A 19,268-nucleotide genomic window follows, 5' to 3' on the forward strand; every position below is an offset into this window, starting at 1 on the left:
CCTCAAATGAGACATCTTGTAAATGAGAAAAGAAATGTATGGAAGGCTCCTGGTTGACCTAGATGGCAGTGTAGGACCTTCAAAGTGTTGTTTCCTCATAGAATCTTTGAAAAACTAGCAAATACTGGTAGTGTCATTTTCCTCATAACTCTGGAAAACAATTAAATGTTTGTAGTAACAAGGCGAGCACCAAATAAAGAAAACATAGCTTTTTTAAAAATGAAAGGAGAAGCTCATGGTGCCCTGGCTGGTCCCTCCCCAACACTGCCCTGGAACAGCATGAAGCCAATTTGCATTCCCACTGGGGATCCATGGCTCTGTTCTAAAGGTTGCAAGCTAAGCCTTATGTGCATACTGCTGTGCCTGTGTCATGCCAATCTATCAAGTGGTAGCATGAAATACTGACCCAGGAAATGCATTTCTGCTTCCTCTGCAGACAGAAAGAGCTCACAGACAGCTAAAGCAGTGTAAGAAACAATTAAATCAAAGCATCCTCCAAAGGATTACCTTCTTTATCTTATACAGTGGAGCATGTTGGAAGAAGAGAAGGTCTATTATGTAGGCTGTAGAGGGGCATTCAAATCCCTGAAAATGGGGGAGTTGCTAAGGCATGGGACCATGAAGAACTCACCCTGCATTACTTTTTGTCTGATACAATTTTGAAAACAAAGAAGTGATGCCACTCAACTCAGTCCAGGATAAAGCTACCCAAGAATGGCCCACTTGGAATCTATCAGCCAGGCCAGATAACAGGTCAGTTTTCTTTTTTTTTCTTTTTTTTAATTTTTTTAATTCATTTTTTTAAAATATTACATTAAAAAAATATGAGGTCCCATTCAACCCCACCACCCCCACCCCACCACTCCCCCCACAGCAACACTCTCTCCCATCATCATGACACATCCATTGCATTTGGTAAGTATATCTCTGGGCATCGCTGCACCTCATGGTCAATGGTCCACATCATAGCCCATACTCTCCCACGTTCCATCCAGTGGGCCCTGGAAGGATCTATAATGTCCCAGATCAGTTTTCAATGCATATGGTAGCTTAGCAGAAAACCAAATAAGTAGCTTCATGTTAGATAAATACCAGTTAGGAAAATTAGACCAGGAGTTTTACAAAGGTAGAGACCTATCCATTAGAACCACCATCAATGTATGGGGAAGAAAAGTGTGCTTTCTGACTGTGATGAATTTACAATGTGCTATTATAAGACTAAATATGGAGTTGAGAACTTTACTTCAATTACATGCAATACTCCACCTCCTCTAAAACTAGAAGGAAATTTCCACCTTATAACAGCTTTGGAAGTGAAGAGGATTTTCTCTGTTCCTGCCTAGACCTTACACACATTTGTAGCAGTTTGATATTATTGATGGATTCCAAAAAGAAATATTGGATTATGTTTGTAAACTGGTCTTTTCACCTGGGCATATTTGATTATATTGGATTCAGAGGTTCAAATAAACCTCTTGTGCCAGTAGGGCTGGCACAGTTTACAAGGTGTGGGGACTCACAGACAAAAGACATGACAAAGGACAGAGTTGAAGGTTTTTAATGTTGGAGTTTTGGTGTTGGAGTTTGCTGATGAAGTCTTAAGCTGGAGCCCCAGGAAGTAAGCACACAGAGGAAAGAAAAGTAAGATCTGAGAAGAGAGGAACACAGGAAGCCTGAACCCTGACAGATGTCAGTAGCCATCTTGCTCCAACATGTGGAAATACGCTGGTGAGGGAAGTAACCTATGCTTTATGGCCTGGTATCTGTAAGTTCCTACCCCAAATAAATATCCTTTTAAAAAGCCAACGGATTTTTGGTATTTTGCATCAGCACCCCTTGGGCTGACTAATACAGAAATTGGTACCAGGAGTGGGGTAGTGCTTTTGCAATTACCAAAATGCTGGAATGGTTTTATAAATGGCTAATGGGTATTTTTTGGAGGACTTGTGAGATGCTTGATGAAAAAGGTCTAGATTGCTTTGAAGAGACTATTGATAGCAATATGGATGCTAAAGAGATTTTTCATGACGCCTTAGAAGTATAAGTGAAACTATTTTTGGGAACTAGAGGAAAGGCAATCTATGTTTTAAAGTTGTAGAGAACTTAGAAAGGTTAACTCCTGGTGTTTTATGGAAGGCAAAATTTGAAAATGGTGAGCCTGGGCATGTAGCTGAAGAAATTCCCTAAGTAAACCTGGAGAATGCAGCTTGGCTTCTGATTGCAGCTTACAGTAAAATGCTATATGAGAGAGATATGCTGAGGACTGAACTGTTTGTTGGTCACAAAGAAAACAGAAACTAATCCTGGAAATTTCAAGCCTCTGGAAATCAAGCACCTAGATGAAAGTGCCCCATTGGAGGACTCAACTAAACATGGAACTTACAAATCAGGATTGAAGATGCAGTTATCTCAGAAATACTTGTTGAAAGTCTTACTGTCTGATGGCTTGGATCCCTGCTTCCTGCATGCTAAAACAACAAGGTCTTTGAGAGAGCTGTATGAACAAAACCACTGTCAGCTTGGACTAAAAGGAACATGGACAGGAGAGATTGAAGGGGAAACAACTTTAAGAGGAAAACCATGGAAACTGAGATTTGGAATTAAGACATCACCTTGGGCCAAGAGAGGAACCCCACCCATGTGTATAGAGGGTGAGTTTGCTCCAGCAGTTGAAGAGTGGATGTTCCTGTCTGATATTCTGAGAGTTTTGCTGCCCCAGGGTACAGAGAGGGTGGAGCACATTCCCCAAGGATTAGGGCAGTTAAGGTCAGCACCCCACAGGTCTGAGAGGGTGGGCCTGTCCTGCATGGATTATGGAAGGCAAGGTGGTCAACTCGTTGCTCTGAGAGGGTTGAGCCTGTGTACCAAACGTTAGGGGGAATGGTATCTTCACATCACCATACTAGGGGGGTTAAGACTCTAACCCAAAGACTGGGTAAGGTGTGGCAATCACCCAAACACTCTTGGAGGGAGATGTCTGGAGCTTGGTTGACACCCAGATGCTTGATGAAGGTGAAACCAAGAAAATGGTCATTGAGCTAGCATGTGGAAAGGATGGGTTCCCATAAGGCACCAAGGAGAAGAAACCTTCATCTTAAGAATGACTCTCAGACTCTTAGATTGAATAGAGGATGTACTGCTGGTCTACTGAACTGTAGAGAAACAGTGACTCATGTTTCCCTCACAATTTCTCCTTATTATAATGAAAATGTTCCTCTTCTACCTGTACATTTGTGTATTGGAAGCACATGAATTGTTTTGTAAGTTTCAGAGATGTATAGCAGAAGGGGCTTTGTCCCAAGACAAACTGTATTTATTTAAATTAATCATGATATGATTTAGTATTTGCATTGTTATGGACTTAAGTTTTTTTTTTAATATTGTAAAGTCTTTTTGGATTTCAGAGGGTGGAGTGTAGCAGTTTGATATTATTGCTGAATTCCAAGAAGGAATATTGGATTATGTTTGTAAACTGGTCTTTTCATCTGGGCATAGACTTTGGTGAAGGAAGTAACCTATGCTTTATGGCCTGGTATCTGTAGGCTCCTACTGCAAATAAATACCCTTTATAAAAGCCAACAGATTTCTGGTATTTTGCATCCACACCCCTTTTGCTTACTAATACACCATTCCATATCAAAAGGACATCAAGAAATTCATGGATAAAGACAGCTATAGCAATATAAGCAATAACCTTTTTTTTTTGCAAAACTTATTAATAGATACAAATGTGCTGACATGGACAGGATATGCTATCTCAGTAAAACTATTTCAATGTTTACCTCTACAGAGAGAAATTCAGAGATTATGGCTGGGAAGTCCTTGCCAAGAGTTTGTGTTAAGAAGGTTGGACAAGAAGTCTTTAGAAGTGAACCTCTGGTTGGCACTGGGGTTGGTGAATACTCAGGAGACTTGAATCTCTGGAATGTCCATGTGCCAGCTGGGCCCTGAGCCTCAGCAGAATTGCAACTCCTACTCTCTGGTTTGTTGGACTTACCAAGGTCAGCTAACAGGGAGGTGAAGATGGTCAACCACCACACCAGGGAACCAAGAGTGCCTACAACTGCAAGCAGGAGAATTGCATCTATCTTCCATGTGGGATCTAAACCCTCTCTCAATGTAGAGGTGGAGTGGATATCACCATCCCAAGATCCACAGGATGGAGGAATAAAATATGGATTAGAGTGGACTTACTGATATTCTGCTATAGAACTATTGTGACTAGTAATGGAATAAATTGTAGCATTGATGTGGAGAAAGTGGCCAAGGTAGTTGCTGAGGGCAGGGAGAGGGAAGAAAAGATGTGATGTGAGGGCATTTTCGGGACTTGGAGTTGTCCTAAATGATATTGCAGGGACAGGTGCAAGACATTATATATCCTGCCATAACGCATTGAATGTACTGGGGGAGAGTGTAAACTACAACGTAAACTATTGTCCATGTGGTGCAGTAGTGCTCCAAAATGTATCCACCAAATGCAACGAATGTCCCAAAATGATGAAAGAGGTTGTTGATGTGGGAGGAGTGGGGTGGGGTGGGTGTAGGCTATATGGGAACCTCTTATACATATATATATTTTTTAAGATTTTATTTTTTATTTATTTTTCTCCCCTTCCTCCCCAGGTTGTCTGCTCTCTGTGTCCATTCACTGTGTGTTCTTCTGTGACTGCTTCCATCCTTATTAGCAGCACCGGGAATCTGTGTTTCTTTTTGTTGTGTCATCCTGTTGTGTCAGCTCTCCATGTGTGTGGCACCATTCTTGGGCAGGCTGCACTTTCTTTCGCGCTGGGAAGCTCTCCTTACGAGGCGCACTCCTTGCGTGTGGGGCTCCCCTATGTGGTGGAAACCCCTGTGCGGCAGGGTACTCCTTGCGTGCATCAGGACTGCATATGGGCCAGCTCATCACATGGGCCAGGAGGCCCTGGGTACCGAACCCTGGACCTCCTATATGGTAGGTGAGCCAAATCTGCTTCCCTCTTATGTTTTTTAATGTAAAGTTTTGTATGATCTATTGACTTTAAAAAAGATCATTAAAAAATAAAATAAAATTTTAAAAAATGAACTATAGAAATACATACAGTCTGAGGAGTTGTATGTTGGAGCTAAAGTAAATGTGAATGGTTACATCTTCCTTTTGCTCAGTGCCATGACTACATCTTAAACTACATGGAGAATTTAGATAAATTTCCAGTGAGCAGCCTTGAATTTGCCTTACAAAAGCTTTGGGAAGTAAATCACAATCAAGAGAGATCCAGCATGTATTTAGAGCTGCTTACTCTATGCACATAAAGACTGGATTATAATATGTTCAGAAGCATATTGATGACTACAGCCTCCAAGAAAGTCACAGACCATGAGGTTATGCCAAAGGACATAAATCCACCTGTGAATATCCTAATTACCCTGGCACACAAGCAGCTCAAAAAATAATTTTGAGAGTTTTAACAGGCTAATTGCTCCCTGTGTGTGTGAAGATCAAGGGAAAAAGTGTTACCAAGCAAAGACATCAAAAGGCTTTACAAGTCCTCCAGGGTACCTCTCACTGATGATCTAGGATCCTTACATTCCTGGTTTTTAGACAGTGAAAATCAAATAAATTATTTTTTCTTCTGCCCTGAACTGGAGAATTAATCCAATGCCCAAATCGAAATCAATATTGTACTATACCAAGAAATGTGAAGATGTATGACTAGGGAGCCCATCACCTATTCCTGTGAGATTCAGTAGCTTTTTACCCCTTGCACTGGTTTGAGCCTTTTGTGGATCCCAGAAAATCCTATTTGTAAAGTGAACCCATTCCTGTGCTTGTAAACCCATTGTAGTTTTCATTATAGGAAATTTTTATTAGATTGTGGGAACCAGGATGAGTCTTAATCCTCTTACTTGTGTCATTTATAAACAGAGGACTAAAAAACCACCACCACACAGGGGAAAAAAGTTGGAGAGACAAAGAGGCCCCTGAGAGGTTGAGAGAGAAAGCCCATGAACAGCATGAAGCTGAAGCAACAAGACCTAGAGGAGGGGAGAGAGATGAGAGAACCCTTCCAGATGTCTGATCTCCCATAGCTGAGCTTGGGGAGAAAATGGGCCTGGAGCAGAAGAGAGAGAACTTAGCACATCCACCATTTGCACTGCCACATGGTAGGAGTCCAAGATGACCAGCAATCAACATTTGGTGTGATAGCATCTCTGATGATACCTTGTTTTGGACATTTTCACAGTCTCAGTGAAAAGCTTACAGTTAGTAAGCTTTTAACCTAATAATTTTCCATTGTAAAAAACAACCCATTTCTGATATATTGCTCTCATCAGCATTTAGCAAACTAAAGCACCCCTTTTAAAGGATGTGTTTGGCTTAGAAGAGTTTGTGTCACCTCTTGCAGCAGTTTGACATAGTTACGGATTCCAAAAATAGATATCGGATTATGTTTGTAAACTGGTCTGAACCTGGGCATGATTAGGTCTTTGATTGGGCCATGTCATTAGGCCGTTGAGTCCTCACCCTTTGGTGGGTGGGGACTCACAGATAAAAGGCATGGCAAAGGACAGAGTTAAGGGTTCTTAATGTTGGAGTTTTGATGTTGGAGTTTGATGCTGAAGCCTTAAGCTGGAGCCCTGGTAAGGAAATACACAGAGGAAAGAGAAGCAAGCCACGAGAAGAGAGGACCTAAGCCAGGAGAACACAGAGGAAGAGATACGGCTCCTTAGACATGGCAGAAACCCCAGGGAAAGAGACAGAGTCATTTACCTAATAGTCTACAGCTGACCTTGTGGAGAGAGGCAAAGCCTAGAGAGCCTCATAGTCTACAGCTGACCTTCTGGAGAAAATAGAGGACCTGAGCCCAGAGAGAAGCAGGACCTGGGAAGAGAGGAACCCTGGAAGCCTGAACCCTCACAGACTTTGGCAGCCATCTTGCTCCAACACGTGAAAATAGACTTTGGTGAGGGAAGTAACTTATGCTTTATGGCCTGGTATCTGTAAGCTCCTACCCCAAATAAATATCCTTTATAAAAACCAACCAATTTCTGGTATTTTTGCACCAGCACCCCTTTGCTGTCTAATACACCCCTCTTCGATTTGTATGCTTTAATTTTGCTAATTTTATTTCAGTAAGTATAATTTCAACTTTTTTTAAAAAAGAAACAGAGGTTGTATTGAATTGAAATCCATAAACCACAATTAATTTTCTTTTGTCACTTTTAGTTTTTTAGAACATCGTGTAATGTTCCTAATGTACTAGCACTTTTAAAAATGTCATTTAAAGAAATACCAAACATTTTAATTATATGTTTGATTTATTTGCATCACAGAAACTTATGATAATTTTCAGCAAAATTTGATTCATTACAATATGAAAGGAAACTGAATTTTGATGGCTATATGTGACAACACAAAATCCAAATACATCAGAGCAATAAGTTGTGATTCTATTAAACATTTTGGGGGGGGGGAAAAGGAACCAAACAGAAATTCTGGAGTTGAAGACCACAATAACTGATATGAAAAATTCCCTAAAGGATTTCAATAGTAGATTGGAGCTGAATAAGTAAACTCGAAGACAAGAAATTGAAATGATTCAGGTTAAGGAGCAAAAAGAAAATTTAAAAAAGTGAACAGAGACCTGTGGGATACCATCCAGCATACCAATATATACATTATGGGAGTCCCAGATGGATAAAAAGAGAAACAGGCAGAAGGAATAGTCAAATAATATCCAAATAAACAAGAGGTATGAATATGCACATTAAAGATGTCCAGTAATCCTAAACGGGATAAATTCAAAGAGAACCATGCCCAGAAACACAGTGATAAAACTGTCAAATGCCAAGGACAAGGAAGGAGTACTGAAAGCAGCAAGAGAAAAGCAACGTTTTATGTACAAGGGAATCCCAATAAGATTAAGTGCTGATTTCCATGGAGGCAAGAAGGCTGTGGGATAAAGTATTAAAAGTACTGGAAGCAAAAAATTGCCAACCAAGAATTTTACATCTGGCATGACTGTCTTTCAAAAATGAGTGAAAGATTAAGACATTCCCAGAAAACCAATAGCTGAGGGAGGTCATCACCACTAGACCTGCCATACAAGGAATGATAAAATGAGTTCTTCTGACTGAAAGACTAGGACAATAGACAGTGAATAGAAGTGGCATAAAGAAATAACAGCCTCAGTAAAGGTAGCCATATGGGTAACTATAAATGCCAGTACTATTGTATTGTATTTTTTGGTATGTAACTCTTTATACATATATATAGATGAAAATAGAACTGTTTACTTCTTACAGGTTTTAAAATGCAAGTGAAAAAAATGTAATGGTAAATATATGGTTTTGAATATACTCTATATAAAGAGTGCACATGGATCATTTTCCAGGACAGAGCATATATTAGGTCCTGAAACAAGTCTTAGTATATTAAAAAATATTGAAATCATATAATTATCTTCTCCAACCCAATGGAACGAAGCTAGAAATCAGTAAAGGTGGGAGAACTGGAAAAATTCACAAATATATGCAAACTAAACAATATACTCCTTAAACAACCAATTGGTCAAAGAAGAAATCAAAAGAGAAATTAGGAAATACATTGAGGTGAATGACATTAAAAACACAAAATATGTGAGGCAGCGAAGGCAGTGCTGAGGAAATTTATAACCCTGAATGCTTACAGTAAAGAAGAAGAAAAATCACAATTCAGAGACCTAACCTCACAATTGGAGGATCTAGAAAAAAAGAGCAAACCAAACACAAAGTGAGCAGAAAGAGGGAAATAATAAAGATTATAGCAGAGATCAATGAAATAGAGAATTTTAAAAAGAGATAGAATCAGCAAAACCAAAGCTGATCCTTTGAACTGATCAATAAAATTGACAAAACTTTAGCTAAGCTGACAACAAAAAGGAGAGGATACACATAAATAGAATCAGAAATAAAAGTGAGACCCATGTGGTGAGCTTGCCCACGTGCAGTGCTGCTGCACACAAGGGGTGTGGTGCCACACAGGGATGTCCCCTGAATAAGGGTGCCCCACGTGCAAGGAGAGCTGCCCCATGTGAAAAAAGCACAGCCCACCCAGGAGTGGCGCCTCACACACGGAGAGCTGATGCAGCAAGGTGACGCAACTAAAAAAGCGACACAGTTTCCCGGTGCCACATGACAAGAATGCAAATGGACACAGAGAGCAGATAATGGTGGGGGGGGGGGGGGCGGGAGAGAAATAAATAAAATAAAATCTTTAAAAACAAAACAAAAAAAGAAATGAAAGGGGGACATTAGTACTAGCCCCACAGAAATAAAATGAAGTATAAGAGGATACTATGAACGACTGTTTGCCAACAAATTAGAAAACCTAGGTGAAATGGACAAAAGTTCTAGAAACACACAAATTGCCTATACTGACTCGAGAAGAAACAATATCTCAACAGACCAATGACAAATAAAGAGTTTGAATATGTAATCAAAAATTTTCCAAATACAAAAATCCCAGGAGCAGATGGCTTCACTGGTTAATTTTGCCAAATATTCCAAGAATAATTAACACCGATCCTTCTCGAACTCTTCCAAAAATTGAAGAAGAGGAACATTTCCTAACTCATTCTATGAGGACAACATCACCTTAATACCAAGGCCACACAAAGACAAAAAAAAAAAAGGAAAAGAAAATTATAGACCAGTATCTTATATAAATATAGATGCAAAAATTCTCAACAAAATTTAGTAAACTTAATCCAACAGCACATTAAAATAATTATATAACATAATCATGTAAGACTTATTGCATGAATACAAAAATGGTTAAACAGAAGAAAACCAATTAATGTAATAAACCACATTAATAGAACAAAAGCAAAAATAAAACAAAAATCATCTCAATTAATGCAGAAGAGTCATTTGACAATACCCAGCACCCTTTTAAAAAACACTTAGAAAACTAAGAAAAGAAGGAAACTTCCTCAACATGATAAAGGGCACATATGAAAAACCCAGAACTTGCATCATACTCAATGCTGAAAGGCTGAAAACTTTCCCTCTAAGATCAGGAATGATACAAGGATGCCCTGTGTCAACACTGTCATTGAACATTGTGCTGGAACTTTTAGCCAGAGTAATTAGGCAACAAAAAGAAATAAAAGACATCCAAATTAGAAAGACATTCTGAAAAATTTTAAAAAAAATGTACTAGAGTTCAGCAAAGTAGTGGAGTACAAGTTTCATTGATGAAACTAATTATTGCTGAAAATAATTTGTTGGGAATGAATTTAGCAAAGTGGCAGGGTACAAGATCAACAAAAACTAGTAGTGTTTCTATATGATAATGACCGTTATGAAAAAGAAATAAAGAAAAAAATTCATTTACAACAAGAACTAAAAGAATCAAATATCTCAGGGTAAATTTAACCAAGAATGTAAAGGACTTGTACAAGAAAAACTAAAAGACATTGTTAAAAGAAGTAAAAAAAAAAAACACTTAAAAAAATAGAAGGACATCTCATGTTTATGGATTGGAAGACTAAATATTGTTATCATGTAAATTCTCCTTGAATCAATTCACAGATTCAATGCAATCCTAATCAAAATCCCAAAAGCCTTCTTTGCAGAAATCAAAAAGTCAACCATCAAACTTACAGAAAAAGTTAAGGGGCCCCAAATTGCCAAAACCATCTTGGAAAGAATAACAAAGTTAGAAGACTCACATTTTCTGATTTTTTTTAAAATTACAAAGGTATAGCAGTTATAACCGTATGGTACTGGCATAAAAACAGGCATATAAACCATTGGAATCAAATTAAGAGTTCAGAATTAAACTCTCACATCTATGGCCAATTGATTTTTTTAAAATGTTACATTAAAAAAATGTAAGAGGTCCCCATGTACCCCCACCCCCTTCACCCCACTCCTCCCACATTAGCAATCTTTTTCATCATTGTGGCACATTCATTGCATTTAGTGGATACATTTTGGAGCACTGCTGCACCACATGGATAGAGGTTTACATTGTAGTTTACACTCTTCCCAAGTCCACCCAGTGGGCCATGGCAGGACATACAATGTCCAGCATCTGTCCCTGCAGTACCACCCGGGACAATTCCATGTCCTGAAAATACCCCCACATCATATCTCCTCTTTCCTCTCCCTATCCTCAGCAGCTACCATGGCCACTTTCTCCACATCAGTGCTACAATTTCTTCCATTAGTAATCACAATAGTTCCACAGTAGAATATCAGTAAGTCCACTCTAGTCCATACTCTATTCCTCCGTTCTGTGGGCCCTGGGATGATTATGTCCACTCCCCCTCTATATCAAGAGGGAGCTTAGATTCCACATGGTTGATGGATGCAATTCTCCTGCTTGCAGTTGTAAGCACTCTTGGCTCCCTGGTGTGATGGTTGACCTTCTTCACTTCCCTGTTCGCAGGCCAAGGTAAGTCCCATAAACCAGACGGTATGAGTTCCAAGTCTGCTGAGGCTCAGGGCCTGGCTGTCACATGAACAGTCCATAGATTCGGGTCTTCTGAGTATACACCAACCCCGGTGCCAACCACAGGCCCGGTAAAAGTCACAGAAGAGGCATGTGTAGAAAGATCATATCTGAGTCCAACTCTATCATACTCACGAACACAAACTCCAAAGTAGGGCCAACTGACATGGCACTGAACTCCAGAGCCATCTGCCATGACCATAGTACCTGTGGGTCTCTGTAGCCCTCAGGAGAACCAGTACCTGGGCTTCTATCTACTTTGACTGTCTCTGGGACCCTGGTGAGGCATAATGCTTATGCACGCCTCAGCAGGATCCCAGAGATAGACAATTGATTTTTGACAAAGGAGCCAAGTCCACTCAATGGGGAAAGAACAATCTCTTCAACAAATGGTGCTTGGAAAACTGGATATCCATATGCAGAAAAATAAAAGTGGATCACTACCTCACACCATATTCAAAAACTAACTCAAAATGTGTCAAAAACTTAAATATAAGAACCTAAATTATAAAGCTTGTACAAGAAAACATATGGAGGCATTCAGGACAAACCCCATGAAATCAGCACCCCATCAGTGGGCCTTACCTTGGAATATATGATAATTTATTTCCCCACTATAACAGAATTAGGCTCATTTATAACTTCCCTACACATAATTCTTCTACCCTTTTTATTTGAAACTATAATCGGCACTATACCCAATAAATATGTCCCAGGGACTTAAATCTTTGTTCTGTTCATATGCCGGTTGAACCCTGAATCTCAGCAGAGTTGCAGCCAAAACCTACTCTTCAGATCATCAGACTCACTCAGTACGACTAAGAAAGGGATGATGATGGACAATCCCCATCCCAAAAAGCAAAAAGGATCTACAACTGCACAAGAGAGTTCCTTACATCTGCCCCCCAAGACCTAAGTGCCTCTCAATCTGAATCAGAAAGGGCATCACCACCCCCAAATCCTCAAGATTGAGGAATGAACAAACATAAGGGGGAAATGCAACCATGGACCAAAGCAGACTTATTATATTAATAGTAATTTAACAATGTTATAAAGGCAGTGGCCACCAGAGGTTCTAAGGGGAGGGGGAGGGAAGAATAGGTGGAACATAAGGGATTTTTAAGGCATTGGAATTGTTCCACATGATATTGCAATGACGGATATAGTCCACTTTACATTTTGTCAAAACCCAAAAACTGTAACATGCAAAGTATAATGTAAACTATAGACCTTGGTTAGTAGCAATGCTTCAATATTTGTTCAGCAATTGTAACAAAAGGACAAATATTGTTTGATCTCACAGATATGAAATAATTACAATAAGCAAATTCATAGAATCAGAAAATAAAATGCAGGTTAGTAATGTAAAATGTTATTAATAGAAGAAAATGTGGGACGGGGAAGGGGTAGGGTATATAGGAATCCCCTATACTTTTTTTTCCCACTGGTATGTTTTATTTTGTTTTGTTTTTTGTCTTTATTTTTTTAATATTACATTTAAAAAAATATGAGGTCCCCATATACCCCCCATCCCCCTCACCCCACTCCTCCCCCCATAACAACAATTTCCTCCATCATTATGCGACATTCATTGCATTTGGTGAATACATCTCAGAGCACCACTGCACCTCATGGTCAATGGTCCACATCATAGTCCACACTCTACCATGTTCCACCCAGTGGGTCATGGGAGGACATACAATGTCCGGTAACTGTACCCACAGTACTTTTGATGTGACTTTTCTGTAATCTAAACCTTCTTTAAAAATAAAGTTTGCTACATGAATAAAACGAGAAAAAAACTCACGGAGATTCCATTTTACACCCACTAAAATGGCTACTATTTTTTAAAACACAGATGATAGCAAATGTTGGAGAGGATATTGGGAAATAGGAACACTCATTCTTTGATGGTGGGAATGTAAAATGATGCAAATGCTGTGGGAAACAGTTTGGGAGTTCCTCAGAAAGTTATATACTGAATTATCATATGCCCTATGATCCCACTTATAGGTACATACTGCAAAAAATTGACAGCAGGGACTTGAACAGATATTTTCACACTATGTTCATAGTGGCATTATTCACCATTGCCAAAAGATGGAAGCAACCCAAATGTCCATCAACTGATAAGTGGATACAGAAAAACAGAGAAGACATAAGAGGATGAGAGAGGTCCCAGAGCCTGGAATCAGCAGAGCATAGGGCATAGAGAAAAAGGTCCCTGAGAGGCTAGGTCTACAGAGCAGCTCAGGGCTGGGAGATGAGCCTTTCCATATGCCTCATCATCTACAGCCGAACTTGGGGAGACAGCTTTGAGGAGAAGGCAGGGTTCTAGGCAGAAATAGCCCAACAACTTGCCTCACCAAATGGCAGGATTCCAGGATCACCAGTAGCTAACTTTATTGAGAAAGCATATCTGATGGTGTTTTGATTTGGATATTTTGCCATCCACATTTCTGATATTTTGCATCAGCAGCCCTGTGGTAAAATAAGACAGTTACCTTCTCTGGAATTTTTTTCCTTTTTTTTGCCAGTCTCATTTCTTTCTGGTAGAATAATGACTGAAATTATTCTCAGAATTCCATATCTAAATGTGTCGTGGTTTAGAGCAGGAATCAGAAAACATTTTCTGTAAAGGCCAAGATAAGAAATATTTTAGGCTTTCTGGATCAGTCAGTCATAACTACTCAAAGATGCCATTGTAGCATGAAAGCAGTCATAAATGATAAATAAATGAATAAGTGTGGGTGTATTTCAATTAAACTTTATTTATAAAAAAAGGCTGGACCAGATTTGGCCCATGAGCCATACATGCTTTGTTGACTCTTGACTTAGAACAATAGTAGCGTGTTTTTTGTTTGTTTTACAAAAAATTACAGACTAATTTGCTTCACAAATATAGAGGCCAACATTCTTCAAAACACTAGTAACTGAATATAGCAACATATAAAAAGATTATGCACCATGAGCAAGCGGGGTTTATCCATGGAATACGATGTTGGTTTAACATTCAAAATCATTTAATATAGTTCACCATGTTAACAGATAAAGGAGAACAAACATTTGAGAAAATTCAATACCTGTTCACAATAAAGATTCTTAGTAAACTAGGAGAAGAAGGAAATTCCTCAACCTAATAAATGGCACCTACTAAAAATCTACAGCTAACATCATACTTACTGGTCAAAAGACTGAGTGTTTTTCCCTCTAAGATCAGGAACAAGGCAAGGATATCTACTTTCACCACTTCTATTCAATGCTGCATTAGACTCCCTAGTCACTGTAAAGCAAGAAAAATTAAATAGGAGGCATACAGGTTGAAAAGGAAGAAGTAAAACTGGCTTTATTAGCATATGACATGACTACATAACATTTTTTAAAATCCTATAGAATATGTAAAAATGCTACTAGAAGTAATATGGCAGTTTGAAATTATTTTATGAATCCCAAAAGGAGAAAAATTATGTTGGTAAACTATCTATTCCTCTGGGTATGATACCCTTTGATTACATTAAATTTAGTTGAGGAGCCTTTGATTAGGTTCTTTAATAAGATTGCTTTAGAGATTTTGATTGTACTATATAAGTGAGGTGTGACTCAGTTGAAGTTCCCACCCCCTCATTGGGTCTGATATAAATGAACTTACATGGATAGACATACAAAGAGATAAAAGGGAACTGCCATGTTTGATCCTGCTTGTAACAGAAAGAATAGCTTAAGCATGAAGCCCCAACTGGCTGGGCCCACAGAGCAGTTCAAGAGATCAGCCTTGCTATATGCCTGATAGCTTACAGTTGAACTTGGGAAAAGAGAAGAATAACCAAGACTGATATAGGAGGATTAACAAAATATATGCAAGACCTGTACAATTAAACTATAAAACATTACCAAAATTAAGGAAGACCTATATGAATTAGACAACTCAAAATTGATAAGATGCCAATTCTTCTGAAAACAGTCAATAGAATTCAATATAGAGTGCAGCGGTGATCCCAAATCCTGAGCAGGCTGCTTCGGGGGCTTGCAGGGCAGGAGGTGTCTGGATGTCGATTTGGTGAGACAGTGACAGAAGAGTTTCTTGTGAGAGGTGGAATTTTGGGTTTCTGACACGGAGGTCAGAGGTTGCAGGAGGGACCCCTACCCCTAGGGCTGGTGCCCAGCTGCGGGGATTCCTAAAGGCTGTGTTGTGCTGTGGTGCTCCCAGGCCCCCTGTTAACCAAATGCGTGGTTCCCAGGTCTGTGTCCCCTAAACCCTGGTGGCCCCCCCTCCAGAGACTTACACACCTTGAGTCTGCAGTGACACAGACTTCCCATCCCTGAATCCACCGTGCCCTGAGGTCCATCTGAGTTCCTTGATTACCCTAGCCCTCAGTGTTTGTGGTTTTTTTTCTTTTTCTTTTTCTTTTTTCCTTTTTTTTTTCTGTCTTGGTTGCTATTATTGCATTGTCTCCTGGGCTTTTCTCCCATTTTATCATCCAAGGTCCTTTTTCATTTATTTAGTTTTTTTTCTCCTTTTCTTTTTCTTACTTGTTCCCCCCCCCCACTTTTCTTTGCCCACCCCCTTTCCTCTTCTCTTTTTTTTCTTTTCCCTCCTTTTCTTCTTATTTTATTTTATTTTATTTATATAATAGATGCTACAGGGAGCACTTCACACTTGCTGTGTTTCCTCATCCTCCATTTCCTCTTTTCTGTGTGAATTTATCTTGGCCACCTACACTATCCCCTTTCCCCCACATCCTGCTATCCTCCATCATCTACTGTTTCTCTTACATTCCACCTCCCTTTCTTTGGCCCCCAAATTGTCTGACTTTTAATTTCCAATAACTTTGTTCTGTTTTCTGTCTTTTATCCAGCCTTGATATTATTGTCTTTTTTTTCTCTCTTTCCCTCTCTCATGAAAACACTGGCTTTTTAATTCATACTAAATTCCTCCCCATATTCAGTTCACTATCTCATTATAGGTACTCTACTTACTGCTATAACTCTACACAACTTACATGAGTCTAATATCCATTCTCCTAGATCTCACATTGCTGATCTGTTAACATTTATTACCAATACTACTTTATACATTTTCTTTTCTTACTCATTTTGCTTTCCCTGGCCCTAATATTTTCCTTCAAAGTGAACTTAGCCAGCAACAAGAAATTAGAGTAAGAAGAACAAAGTGACAAAGAGCAGACATAACACTTACACATGAACAACAACTAATTAATCCCTAAGACTAGACAAAGAAGCTGAAGAACTGATTAAACCTGTCAAGATAAAATGATGACCAGGCAGCAACAAAAAACTACAAACCAAACAAATTATCAGGAAAACATGGCTGAATCCAATGAACAAACTAAAAACCAAGAAGTGGAACAGAACATCAGACAAGTAATTAAAGATCTCAAAACATATATTAGAGACCAATTTAATGAAGTAAAGGAAGAGATTAACAATATGAAGAAAACACTTGGAGAGGAAATTGCAGACATATGCAAAAAGATAGCAGATATGATGGTGATGAAAACCACAGTTCAAGAAATCAAAAATACACTCTCAGCAAATAGCAGCAGATTAGAAGAGGCAGAGGAGAGAATTAGCGATGTGGAAGACCGTACATATGAAATCAAACAGATAGTAGAATTGATCGATAAAAAGATAGAAAAAATCCAGCTAGGACTTAGGGACCTGAATGACAAAGCAAAACACACAAACATATGTATTACAGGCATCCCAGAAGGAGAAGAGAAGGGAAAGGGGACAGAAGGGGTGTTGGAGGAAATAATGGCTGAAAACTTCCCAAATCTACTGAGAGAGATGGATGTACATGTCCAGGAAGCACAACACACCCCAAACACCATAAATCCCAACAGGCCCACCAGAAGACATATACTTGTCAAATTATCCAATGCTCAAGAAAAAGAGAAAATTCTAAAAGCAGCAAGAGAAAAGAAAAACATCATTTACAAGGGAGGCTCCATAAGATTAAATGCTGATTTCTCATCTGAAAACATGGAGGTGAGAAGGTAGTGGTATGATATAGTCAAGGTACTAAAAGAAAAAAATTTCCAACCAAGAATACTCTACCCAGCTAAACTAGAACTCAAAAATGATGGAGAGTTCAAAATATTCACAGATAACAAGAAATTGAAAGAGTATGGCAACAGAAACTCTGCCCTTCAAGAAATAATAAAGGGAGTTCTGCAGGAAGAAAGGAAAAAAACAGTTGAGGCAGAGTTGGAGGAGAGTGTAAGAGCAACAAAAAAGACAAAAAGAGAAGGAAAAAAACAAAATATGACAAACACAAGTACAAACCAAATATGGCTAACATAGATAATTCCTTGAAAGTAATAACACTGAATGTCAATGGGTTAAACTCACCTATCAAAAGATTCAGACTGAGAGACTGGATAAGAAATAGGACCCCTCTATATGCTATGTACAAGAAACACATCTTAGACCAAGGGATTCATGGAGGTTGAAAATGAATTGTTGGAATACAATCTTACAAGCAAACAATAACAAAAAAAAGGCAGGCATAGCTATACTAATATCTGACAAAATAGACTTTAAATGTGAAACAATTGTGAGAGACAAAGAAGGATACTACATATTAGTGAAAAGGACAATCTTTCAAGAAGAACAAACAATCATAAATATTTATGCTCCTAACAAGGGCACCTCCAAATACATGAGGCAAACAGGGGAAAAACTAAGTGAAAGAATAGATGCCTCTACAATTATAGTGGGAGACTTTAATACACCACGATCAACTTTGGACAGAACATCTCAAAAGAGAATCAATAAAGAAACAAGAACTTTGAACAGTGTATTAGAGAAGCTGAATCTAATAGACATATACAGATCATTATACCTGAATACAGCAGGATATACATTTTTCTCAAATGCACATGGATCATTCTCCAAGATAGACGACATGCTAGGCAAAAAAAAGGCTCAATGAATTCAGAAAGATCGAAATCAAACAAAATAATATCTCTGACCACAGTGGAGTGAAGCTGGAAATCTGCAAGAGCCAGAGGCCCAGATTTCTCACCAAGATATGGAAATTAAACAGCACACTCTTAGAAAAACAGTGGGTCAAAGAGGAAATCTCAAAAGAAATTAATAACTACCTTGAAACTAATGAAAACGATAACACAACATACCAAACCTTATGGGATGCAGCAAAAGTGGTACTGAGAGGGAAATTTATAGCCATAAATTCATACATCAAAAAAGAAGAAAGAGCAAAAATTGAGGAACTAACTGCATATTTGGAGGAATTGGTAAAAAAAACAACAAAGTAACCCCAGAGTAAGGAGAAAGAAAGAAATAACAAAGATAAGAACAGAACTAAATAAAATAGAAAATAAGAAAGACACTTGAAAAGATAAACAAAACCAAGAGCTGGTTCTTTGAGATCAATAAAATTGACAAACCCTTAGCGAGACTAACAAAGAAAAAAAGAGAGAAGATGCAAATACACAAAATAAGAAATGACAAGGTAATGTTTGGATATACACATAGTGGAAACAATTAAAAACAACAGCTGGGGGGGTACTGGGTTACTGGCCGGGGGGCTCTGTCATGGTCCCTAGGGGAGCAGCAGCAGTCCCCCAGGTGCAACGGTAAGAACCAAGAAGGATTGACAGTCCAACAGTGGGCTCCTGACACTAATGACTATGCTTGTGAGCCTATATGCCTGAAATAAGAATAAGGCCTAGAGCAGCATTGTGCCTGGGAGTTTCCTCCTGACAGCCTTCATGTTACTCAAATGTGGCCAGTCTCGAAGCCAAAC

The 19,268-nt window shown here is 38.9% G+C and overlaps 1 pseudogene; it reads left to right on the forward strand.

Annotated features, from left to right (window-relative positions):
- The first annotated feature begins 531 nt into the window (after window positions 1-531).
- LOC101417177 (EF-hand domain-containing family member C2-like) overlaps window positions 532-19,268 on the forward strand; it is a 73,976-nt pseudogene continuing 55,239 nt past the window's right edge.

This window comes from Dasypus novemcinctus, chromosome X (assembly GCF_030445035.2).
Source record: "Dasypus novemcinctus isolate mDasNov1 chromosome X, mDasNov1.1.hap2, whole genome shotgun sequence".
NCBI classification, from domain to species: Eukaryota; Metazoa; Chordata; class Mammalia; order Cingulata; family Dasypodidae; genus Dasypus; species Dasypus novemcinctus.